The sequence below is a fragment of the Neovison vison genome, chromosome 5, assembly GCF_020171115.1.
Source record: "Neovison vison isolate M4711 chromosome 5, ASM_NN_V1, whole genome shotgun sequence".
Classification (NCBI taxonomy): Eukaryota; Metazoa; Chordata; class Mammalia; order Carnivora; family Mustelidae; genus Neogale; species Neogale vison.
In genome coordinates this window covers 71,908,741-71,920,000 of record NC_058095.1, presented here as the reverse complement: position 1 = coordinate 71,920,000, position 11,260 = coordinate 71,908,741, and positions in this window count along the sequence as shown.

Below are 11,260 nucleotides of genomic sequence, written 5' to 3'. Positions count from 1 at the left end.
GCCCCTCAAAAGGCGCCTTCCAAGGCCCAAGGTCGGCCACCGGGGCACACGGGGTCCCACCGCCCAAGGCCTCCAGCACAAGGGCGGTCCCATGGCACCCGAGGACACCGACCCGGCCCCTGGCGGACCCTGGCCACCTCGCGGGGCTCGGGACCCCGGCCACCACGCCACAGTCACGACCGACCCCCAACAGGACACTCTCCCCCACGCACACGACAACATCCCTCCGTGCCCCGCTCGACTGGACCCGCGCGGCCTCTCCTCCTCACCGGGGGCTGAGGCTCCTTCGCCCGGGGACGACCCCTCCCAAGAGCCCCTAGAGGCCAGGGAGGGGACAACGCCCAACAGCGACGAGGCCGGTTTCAGCCCCGAGGGAGCGGATCGAGGTCACCGCGCGCCTTCAGCCGTCCAGGCAAGCCAGGGACAAGATGGGGGGGGGAGGTCAGCGGCGACAGGGGGAGGGTGCCCAGCGGGCGACGGCCGACCAGCGCGTGCGGAGCGGTTCCGGGGGGAAGGGCGCACCAACGAAGGCACGAGCCGGGCCGCCAGGTAAACGTGCACGGGATCCCACCGCCACCAGCACGAGAGCGGTCCCGCGACGCCCGGGGACGCCGGCCAGCCTCAGCACCCTTGGCGCGCCTCCTCCCCCCCGCGAACCGGGCCCCACACCGCTGGGGCCCGCCCACCCCCACGGGACCCCCGCCGCAGGGGCCCGTTTTAAACCTCCGCCCGTCTGCCTAGTCCATCCCGGAACCACGACCCGGGGGGAAGCGCCCCCCAGGCGAGAGCGGCCCGACCCGTGCCCAGACGTCACCGCCGGCGGCCACTCGGCACGGGAGCGGGCAGCAGACGCAGCCGCTCGCACGGCAACAGGGCAGGAGACGCACGGCCGCGGGGGAGTGGCCACGCACGCACGCACGCACTCGCACGCACACGGGAGCCCCACGTGCCAGACGCCAGCCAGGCCCGGCGGGATCCTCCCCCGACTCGGAGGGGGGAGGCGCAGGCCGCGGTAGGCAAGAGAGCGACGCTCGGCCCCACCGCGGGGCCGGCAGACCCCTCGCAGAGAGGGGGCTCTGCCCAACACGCAACGGTAGTCACCCCGCATCGGTGGCCACTACGCGCAGAGGAGGGGCGGCAGCTGGGGGGTTCCGGTACCCCAAGGCACCCTCTCGGATCGCTAGAGAAGGCTTTCTCACCGAGGGCGCATCGCCCCCACCCGTTCGTCCCCCCGACCGAGCCCCGCGAAACGGCGTCCCAAAGGCCTCCAAGGGCCTGGGGGCAGGGGTGGGTCTGCGGTAAGGGATAGGCACAGGGCAATCCTGAGCGCTCGCGGCCAGAGCCCGACAAGGGGACCGCCTTTGCCTCTCCACGCAGGCCATGCTCCCATCACCGCCCAGAAGGAACCTCGTGCCTCCACCGGGGCCACGAGAGGAGCGGAGACGGGCACAGCATGCTGGGCAAAAATAGCAGCAGCCCTCGGGTGGCCAAGCGCCACAGCGCTGGCTCGGCCCGGCACGGTCACTCACACGCCCCGCCAAGTCCTCTCCACACACACCCCTGGCACGACGCGCACCAGGGGACGAGGAGGCGCCCGCACCCACACAGAGGGGGGGCGGGTTGGGCCTCCCTTACCGGCTCCACCACCTGCTCTTCGGACACACCACCGACAGCGGCAACCCGAGGGGGTCGCTGGGAACGGGAAACGACGCCACCACTCGGCCTCAGGCACCTGAGACAACCTGGAGCGCTCCAGGGGCACCACAGAGGGCCAGGCGCCACGCACTCAGCACGCCCAGGCGGTGAGCAGCGCGGCATGGGGACAGCCCTCCCCACCACAGGGAGGGCCGCTCACCCCACAGGAAGCCAGGAGTGGCATGCGAGAGTGTCCGCTGCGTCAGAAGGCCCCACACCCACAGGCGCCCTGAGGCGGGAACCGTGGGAAAGTGGAGTCGGGCCGGAGCCCACACCCCCCCGGCACCCTTTCCCCCTACACCACCCACGACAGCGGGTGGCAGAAGAGGAGGAGCGGGGGACCCGCGGGCAGAGCGAGAAGCACGGTCCCATTCGCCATGAATGTCCGTCCCTCGTCTGACGCGGCTTAGGCCCGGCCCGGGAGAACGCGACATCACCACATCGATCAGCAAAAAAACGTGCCCAAGGAGGCCCCAGAGGGGGGAAACACCCGGCGAGGACATCAACCAGAAGGACCTGCTTTTGAGCCTCGCCGGCACCCCTCGAGCCCAGGGCAAGGACAGCCGGGCAACCCAGGGAGAATGCCTGACACGCGGCACAGAGCCTTGTGGAACGGAACAGGGGTTGCCACAGCCACAGCCGGGTGCCCGCAGCGCAGAGTGCACGGGGTAAAGGACCCACGCCACCTGCCCACGCAGCCCTCGGGTGCTGGAGACCAGAGATGGCACCACAGCCCAGGCCACCTGGGGGGTAAGCAAGAGCCGGCAGCGCACAGGCCCACGCAGACGGCTCAAACAAGCGAGGGCCGAACCGGATTTGGCACCACAGCCAAGCCCGGAGCCCCGCACGCACCCAGAGGCCCACAGCTCTAAGGCAAGTCACTCAAACAGCGTGTCAGCACCTACCTGGCAAAAAAAAGTGCTCCTTTCAGGGGACAAAATACCCACGCCATCAGGCGGGGCCTAGCCACAGGTCACCGGGACCTCGTGGGACCATGGCCCGGCCACTGGCCCCAAACACCACTCCATTGCCCTACACACACACACACACACACACACACACACACACACACACACACACACACAGGGGGGGGCCGCACCACGGAACCCCTAGGGCCATCTGGTCGACCCCCGGGAGCGTGGGGAAGGGTGTAGCCGGGACCGATAGCTGACGCGAGGCGGGGTGGAGCGGTGTGGGCTGGGCCAGCCAGGGCCGGCCGGGAGCGGCCAGGGCCGGCCAGGGCCCGGCCGGTTGCGGCCAGGGCCGGCCGGCATCAGCCGGGGCCGGGCGGGAGCGGCCGGGGCCGGGCGGGAGCGGCCGGGGCTGGCCAGGGCCGGCAAGGGCCCGGCAGGGATCGGCCGGGGCCGGCCGTGATCGGCCAGGGTCGGCCGGGGCCAGCCGGCATCGGCCGGGGCCGGCCGGGAGCGGCCGGGAGCGGCCGTGGCCGGCCAGGGCCCGGCCGGGAGCGGCCGGGGCCAGGCGGGAGCGGCCAGGGTCGGCCGGGGCCGGCCGGGAGCGGCCCGGAGGGGCCGGGGCCCAGCCGGGAGCGGCCGTGGCCAGGCGGGAGCGGCCAGGGCCGGCCAGGGATCGGCCGGGGCCGGTCTGGAGCGGCCGGGGCCGGCCGGGATCGGCCAGGGTCGGCCGGGGCCGGCCGGGGCCGGCCGGGAGCGGCCCGGATGGGCCGGGGCCGGCCGGGAGCAGCCGGGAGCGGCCGGGGCCAGGCGGGAGCGGCCAGGGCCCGGCCGGGAGCGGCCGGGGCCAGGCGGGAGCGGCCAGGGCCGGCCAGGGCCCGGCAGGGATCGGCCGGGGCCGGCCGGGATCGGCCAGGGTCGGCCGTGGCCAGCCGGCATCGGCCGGGGCCGGCCGGGAGCGGCCGGGGCCAGGCGGGAGCGGCCAGGGCCGGCCAGGGTCCGGCAGGGATCGGCCGGGGCCGGTCTGGAGCGGCCGGGGCTGGCCGGGATCGGCCAGGGTCGGCCGTGGCCAGCCAGCATCGGCCGGGGCCGGCCGGGAGCAGCCAGGGCCGGCCGGTATCGGCCGGGGCCGGCCGGGGCCGGCCAGGGCCCGACCGGGATCGGCCGGGGCCGGGCGGGAGCGGCCGGGAGCGGCCGGGGCCCGACCGGGATCGGCCGGGGCCGGGCGGGAGCGGCCGGGAGCGGCCGGGGCCTGGCGGGAGCGGCCGGGGCCGGCCGGGGCCGGCCAGGGCCGGCCAGGGCCCGGCAGGGATCGGCCGTGGCCCGTCTGGAGCGGCCGGGAGCGGCCGGGGTCGGCCGGGGCCGGCCAGGGCCCGCCGCGGATCAGCCAGGGTGGCTCCTCCCCTGGTCCGCCTGTTGTCCCCAGGTCGGGACTTAGAAAAATCAAGTTGTGAGGGTGGGGGGGGACCTGGCGGCGCTCGCCTCCTCCTCTCTCTCCCCACCGGCCCCGGCCCTCAGGACCGCCCCTGGACCGCCCCAGGACTGTCACTGACTCCCGGCTGGGACTGGGAGAGGAGGCGAGGCGCCCCCGCACCCCCAGATGGCCCGACCTCCACGGAGGTCGCGGCCGGTGCCTCCCCTCGCGGCGCCGCCTGGTCTGATCCCATCCGGTCCGTTCCGGTCCGATCCGGTCCCCACCTACGCAGAGGGCCTCGGAAAACTTGGTGAGAAAATCGGGGGCGACGACCAGGACCCCACGCGAGCCCGCGGACGGAACCCTCGCGCCATCCACGGACTTCCCCGCGAGGCTCATGCCGGTCCCCAGCCGCCCGGGTGTGACACGGAATACGTGGCCTGACGACCGGCCAGAGCCACAGGCCGAACGGCTTCCTCGTGCCGCACGTGCACACTCTCTCCCGTTCTCCCAGAGGCGGAGGAGGGGGCACCGGCGGGGTGCTGGTCCACCCCTCCAGGCAGCCCCCAACACCCCTAACAGGAGAGCGAGGAGGAGAAAGAGGACAAAGCGACAGCGCCACGGGTTTCCCAAAAAAACTAAGGGTTCAATCTTCCACGAGCCAATCGCGCCCTGACACCCCAGAGAAAACGGGAGGCTCCCTCTAGTGTCGCCGGCTTCCCGGAACTGCAGCTCGGGGACCGCCACCAAATGCCATCCCTTGCCGATATCGCCCACGCTCCGGCGGGGAGACGCTATATAAAAGCGGCCGCCAGGTGGCGGCAGGCAACCGCCGCGAAAGACACCGAGGCAGACCCCCCGAGCGCAGGGCCGTGAAGTCGCGTGGCCGGCCACCAGACCGCCCAATCTCGTGTCCCAGCCCACTTCGGAAGGGCGGGTGTCAGCCTCGGGAGCTCCCGGCGGGCACGGCGTGACTCCAGCAGCCCAGGGGAGACTTGGGAAACGCGCCCGGGCCGCTGCCGCTGGAAGAGGGGGGGCCCCGACTGCCCACGACACACACACACACACACACACACACACACACACACGCACACACACGCACACACGCACACACGCACACACACACCCAGGATGAAAACTGTTCCCTGTCAAGCATCAACCCTGAGCACTCACTATAAAAGTAAATGAGGAAACGCAGACAAGAGAGAAATCAAGCAAATAATGTGACTCTGAAGGCTGGACACCTATTGAGTCGAGAGAATTGACCAAACACCAGAAACTGCAAAAGAAGGTTTTCCTTCCAAGTCAGTTCCTCCGTAGTTAGCTACACAACGTTCTTTCACCAGTATTTCCCCCAAGAGTGCGACGATCCAAATAAGGTTTCCCAGTGCAAAGTTCATGGGCGCAGACTTCACACCTGTGATTCAAGTACACGTCTTTCAGGGCACCTAGCTGGCTGGCTCGGTCCAGAGGATCCCCGAGGAAGGCGACTCTTGATCTGTGGGGGTCCTGAATTCCAGGGCCACACTGGGTGGGTGTACAGAGCTGACAGGCCAAAGACATTTGAACCGCTATGTCGATTTCAAACACAACATAGGAAACCAAAACAAAAATCAGAAATAAAGTCACCCCTGGTCGAATGCTTTTTTTTTTTTTTTTTTTTTGGTAGAGGCCACGGGAACCCTGTGATGTTGGCAGACAAAGAGACATGGTCAGTCCATCAATGAATCGATGGAACGGAACAGATACCCAAACAGATATGCCCAAGCCCAACAAAGGTTTCACCTGAGATGCCTAAATTATAACCATAACCGCTATTTCTGCTTCTGCACCCTCGCTTGCTAACCCATGAGGAGATGGAAAATTACCAGCAAACTTTCTATAGGCACTCTGTAACCACACAACCCCCGCCCAGAATTGAACCTGGCAGAGTGGCCGCTCCCGGACCCCCACCCGGCTCTGGGCCGAGAGAGAACAGTCATCTGGCACCAGAGAAACCCCCACCCAGAACTGGACGTGACAAAATGACTGCTCCCGGACCCCCCACCCAGCTCTGGGTGCAAGAGAGAGCAACCATCTGGCACCCCGCAGCTTGACAGGGAGACCCCGGCCAATCCAGAGGTGACACATACCCTAGCGGTGCCGACCAAGCAGTTTGAAGAATGACAGCCCTTTGACCTAACCAATAATCTGTTCCCAGCCTTTTCCCGCTCTGTAGCGCGCCAGTCATATTAGAGAGTTGCTGTTTGATTTTCCCGCGGTACGTAGTGATTTGTTAGGAGATACTATGATGTATGCTAAGTCCCTGCCTCCCCAAAAATAGTGCATAAAAAGTGCCGTGACCCATGGGGCGCCTGTGTGGCTCAGTGGGTTAAGCCTCTGCCTTCAGCTCAGGTCATGATCTCAGGTTCCTGGGATCGAGCCCCGCATCGGGCTCTCTGCTCAGCAGGGAGCCTGCTCCCCGCCCCCCCCCACCCGCGCCCCCGCCTGCCTCTCTGCCTACTTGTGATCTCTCTCTCTCTCTCTCTCTCTCTCTCTCCCTCCCTCTCTGTCAAATAAAGACATAAAATCTTAAAAAAAAAAAAAAAAAAAAAAAAAAAAAGTGCCGTGATCCTGAGCTCAGGACCTCTTAGCGTCACCGGCAACGAGGGCGCAGAGGTCCGGGTTTGAACTCGTAATAAACGACCCTTGCTGTTTGGCTTTGACTCTGGACTCTGGTGGTCGTCTTTGGGGGGTCTCGGAATTTGGGCATAACACACCGATGCGCAAAGGCCATTCAAAGGAGGAAACATGGCCCACCTCCCCACGAAATCAGAGGATAGTCAGTCCAGTCATCAGACATCCACAGGCCCAACACGCAGGCAAGAAGGCAGACAAAGAAACAAGAAAACTGGGGGGCACCTGAGTGGCTCAATGGGTTAAAAAGCCTCTGCCTTCGGCTCAGGTCATGATCCCAGGGTCCTGGGATCGAGCCCCGCATCGGGCTCTCTGCGCAGCGGCAAGCCTGCTTCCCCCCTCTCACTCTGACTGCCTCTCTGCCTACTTGTGATCTCTCTCTGTCAAATAAATAAATAAAATCTTAAAAAAAAAAAAAAAGAAAAAGAAAAAGAAACAAGAAAACTGGGGCGCCTGAGCGGCTCAGTCAGCGAAATGTCTCTGCCTTCAGCTCAGGTCATGATCTCCGGGTCCTGGGATTGAGCCCCGCATCCATCGGGGCTCCCTACTCAGCAGAGACTCTGCTTCTCGCCCTCCCGCTCTCTGACCCTCCTTCTGGATCCTTCGCTCCTTCGCCCGCCCTCCCTCCCTCCTTCCCTCCCTCCCTCCCACCACCACCAAAATTCTTTTTGAAGGAGAAAAAAAGGAAGAAGAAAGCTTCTATCCAAACAGCCAGACCTCACCCCTCCTACCAATGTGAACTCCAAACGGATCCCACACTTCCATGGGAAACAGAACACTGGAACACACGTGTGTGTGTGTGTGTGTGTGTGTGTGTGTGTGTCTGTCTGTCTGTCTGTCTGTCTGTGTGTCTGTGTGTCTGTGTCTGGGTGCCTGTGTGTGTCTGTGTCTGTGTGCATGCGCGCGTGTTGGGGGGGTGATTCTAGGGGGAGAGCTGGGGATCTAGGGCCAGGCAAAGAGGGTTTAAGACTGGACACCAAAGGCGCGATCCGTAAAAAATAAATAAATAAATAAACGGAGGGGTTGGAAGTCCCCAAAATTAAAAACCTAGGCTCTGTGAAACACCCTCTGAAGAGGACCCAAGAGCAAAGGACACACAGAGGCCTGGGGGATCAGCCGGGAGTGGGAGGTGGGGTGGTGGAGGGTGTTGCTCAGAGAGAAACAAAATGAGGAAACGCTCGCTCCCGGAGGTTGGATCTGGGTCACTAGGGGAATCTGGGTACAATCCATTCAGATGGGAAGTCTGCCACACGGCCCAAGGCAAGGAAGAAAACCAAGATTTTTAGGGTCAGGTCCCTTTGAGCAGGTCATGTCTAATACAAGGCCCCCGACTCAGAAAACCAGCGAGGCAGTTTAATGTCTACTTCCAAATGGACATGGAGTCTGGGTTTGAGAGGCAGGGAGTCCATCCCTGATCATCCCAGAGGCGATTAAAAAATACAGAAGAACCATTAGCAACGACAAACTCTGCAGGGCCCAGGGTCGAACGGCAGAGAACCTTCCGATTTTCTTTTTTCTTTTCTTTTCTTTTTTTCTTTTTTTAAAGATTTTATTTATTTATCAGAGAGAGGGGAGGGGGTAGAGAGCGAGCACAGGCAGACAGAATGGCAGGCAGAGGCAGAGGGAGAAGCAGGCTCCCGGCTGAGCAAGGAGCCCGATGTGGGACTCGATCCCAGGACGCTGGGATCATGACCTGAGCCAAAGGCAGCTGCTTAACCAACTGAGCCACCCAGGCGTCCCCCGATTTTCTTTTTAACACCCAGGCCAAGGAGCCTATGCGCAGGCACACTGCCGCTGTGGAGGAGCCTCGGGAATGGCCGGAAAGAAAGGAGCCAGCAATGGCAGGACCAGGGATGGGGAGAGGGATTCCCGCGGAACAAGGACCCGTGAGCCACTTGAGTCTGGGTAGACTGCCCTGAAGGAAACCAGAACATGTCACCCCTGAAAGGTGCCCACTGTGGCACGTCGGTTATCTCAAATTCAACTCCTTGAAGACACAGCACCAACAAGAAGGATATGCCGACCCTTCTGGTCTTCATGAGACCAAGAGAGCCAACTCCCATGTGATAGGTACCTTCCCTGGAACCAGGAAGCAGAAAGGCATCCTCCATCACCAGAGACAGGAGAGGGGAACCGGAGAATTAGGGTCTGAACCGTCCACATCGATAAAACTTCTTCAACCAGACCCACCCCCACCCCCACCCCCGTCTTCCCGGGGCTGTCTTTTCCAAGCGGCTACCTGCCCCTTGACCAAACCCCTTTTTTCTCATCCGTTCTTCACGAGTGGATCGAGTCCCTGTCTTGTCTGTCTGTCTGTCTGTCTGTCTTTCTTTCTTTCATTCTTTTTTCTTTTAAGATTTTACTTTATTTACTTATTTGAGAGACCGAGATCACAAGTAGGCAGAGAGGGGGGCTGGGGGGGGGGGAAGCAAGCTCCCGGTCGAGCAGAGAGCCTGACGCAGGGCTCGATCCCAGGACCCGGAGATCACGAGATCATGACCTGGAAGGCGGAGGCCCAACCCGCCCAGCCACCCAGGCACCCCTCGAGTCCCTGTCTTTAGGTCCTTGTGAAGGCGCCCCTGTGCTGGCAAACACCTGTCCACAGTTGGATGCCCTTCTCTAGGGAAGCTCTTCTGTCGGATACCATCCTAGGCCCAGCCACAGACCCTAAGCAGGTAGAGAAGAATGTGTGTCCACCACCACTACCAAACACCACCACCACCACCACCCCACCACCACCACAACCACCACCAGCAGCCCCACCCCCACCCCCACCCCCACCCCAGTGGCAAGAATGTCCACCTGGAACGTCACTCAGACCAGATGTAGAGAGCGAAGGCAAGAGAAATGAGGCAACAGCAAGGTCTCCTGACCACTTGTAACCCGCTGATGAATCCCTGACACACATACAGGGTGCAACACCCCTACAACTCCCTCAAGGATTTTGTTCAATGTTTTACCCGCGAGGATTTGCTCTAGTCCGTGTCACTTCACTCCGATAGCCACAAATGCCCACGAGATGCTAACATCCCTCTTCCAACACGTGGCCCACAGACACACATCTAAAGACACACGCTTTGCTAAAACAAAAGGGACTTACCTCACCTTGACAGGACGTAGCCCTGCAAGGTCTCAGAGACCTTGCTCGCAGCATACACACATTCCTTGGAGACTTACCTTATCCCTAACCCCCACTAACTGGAAACTGTATCACCAGTGACCCCTCACAATCCCAGCACAGCTCTTTCTGCCCACAGGTCCTGTCCCCGTGCTGTCATAAAAGCACCTTTTTGCACCAAACACATCTCTGCAATTCTTTCTTGACCATTTCCCGGGCAGCTCCACATCCGGTCTGCCTGTCTGTCCGGTTTTTGTGTTTGTTCCTTCGTGTGTGTGTGTGTGTGTGTGTGTGTGTGTGTGTGCGCGCGCGCGCAGCGCGCGCGCGCGCGTGTGTGTGCGCGTGCGTGTTTAATGGGGCTTTGGTTTTAATTATTTATTTATTTACGTACTTACGTACTTACTTACTTACTTACTTACTTATTTTGATCGATTTTGTGTTCACAGCCAAATTCACTGGAGAATATGGCCAGTACCCGCAGGACACCTGCTCTGCCATCCCTCCCTGCTCACTGGCCCCGGCCCAGCCCCCCAACACTCAGAGGCACAGGCCTGCTCCCTGAGAGCTTCCACAAGCCTATTGACCAACCGACCATCCGTCCATCCGTGGCAAAGCTGGTGTATCGCTTACAAAGGATGAATCCACACTGTGACATCATCATCAGCCACTCAGAGCCCAGAGTTTACACGAGAGTCCACTCTTGGCGTTATCCATTCTCTGGGGTTTTGTTTTCCTTTTTATAACGACTTTATTTATTTATTTGACAGAGAGAGAGACAGACAGACACACAGATCATAAGTAGGGGGAGGGGAGCAGGCTCCCCGCCAAGCAGAGAGCCCAATACGGGGCTCGATCCCAGGACCCGGAGACCATGACCAGAGCCAAAGGCAGAGACTTGACTCACTGAGACACCCAGGCGCCCCCCTTCTCTGGGTTTTGACAAAAGTATCTTACCACCATCGTAGCACTCTGAATAGTTCCACCGCCTTAAAAATCCTCTGTGCCCTGCCTAGTCACCCTACCCACCCACCTACCCACCCACGCCCTCCCCCCACCCCCCAACACGCACCCTCCACGCCTGCCAAAACCCCTGGCAGCCGACAGATCTTGGTTTTCCCTTTTTCCCTGCCTGCCTGCCTGCCTGACCTCTTACCTTCCTTATCATTAGTTTGAATATCATTGGCTTATTATGAAAGACAGACATGGAAATTACTAACACGAGGCAAGATTTCACAACTTCAGTGGACTGAGTAGTTTCACGGGATGCCATTGCAATAATGATTTATTTCAGTCTATATATTTTCTCAGAATGTCACGGTCTCTAAGTAAGAAAATAGTCCACGTCATCTAGAACTACCCCGAGGCCTCCATATTCTGGGAGAAAACATTTATCGCCAACTTCCAGGCCAACTGGTTGAATCTCTCCACCCTTTCCTTTAGAGACTG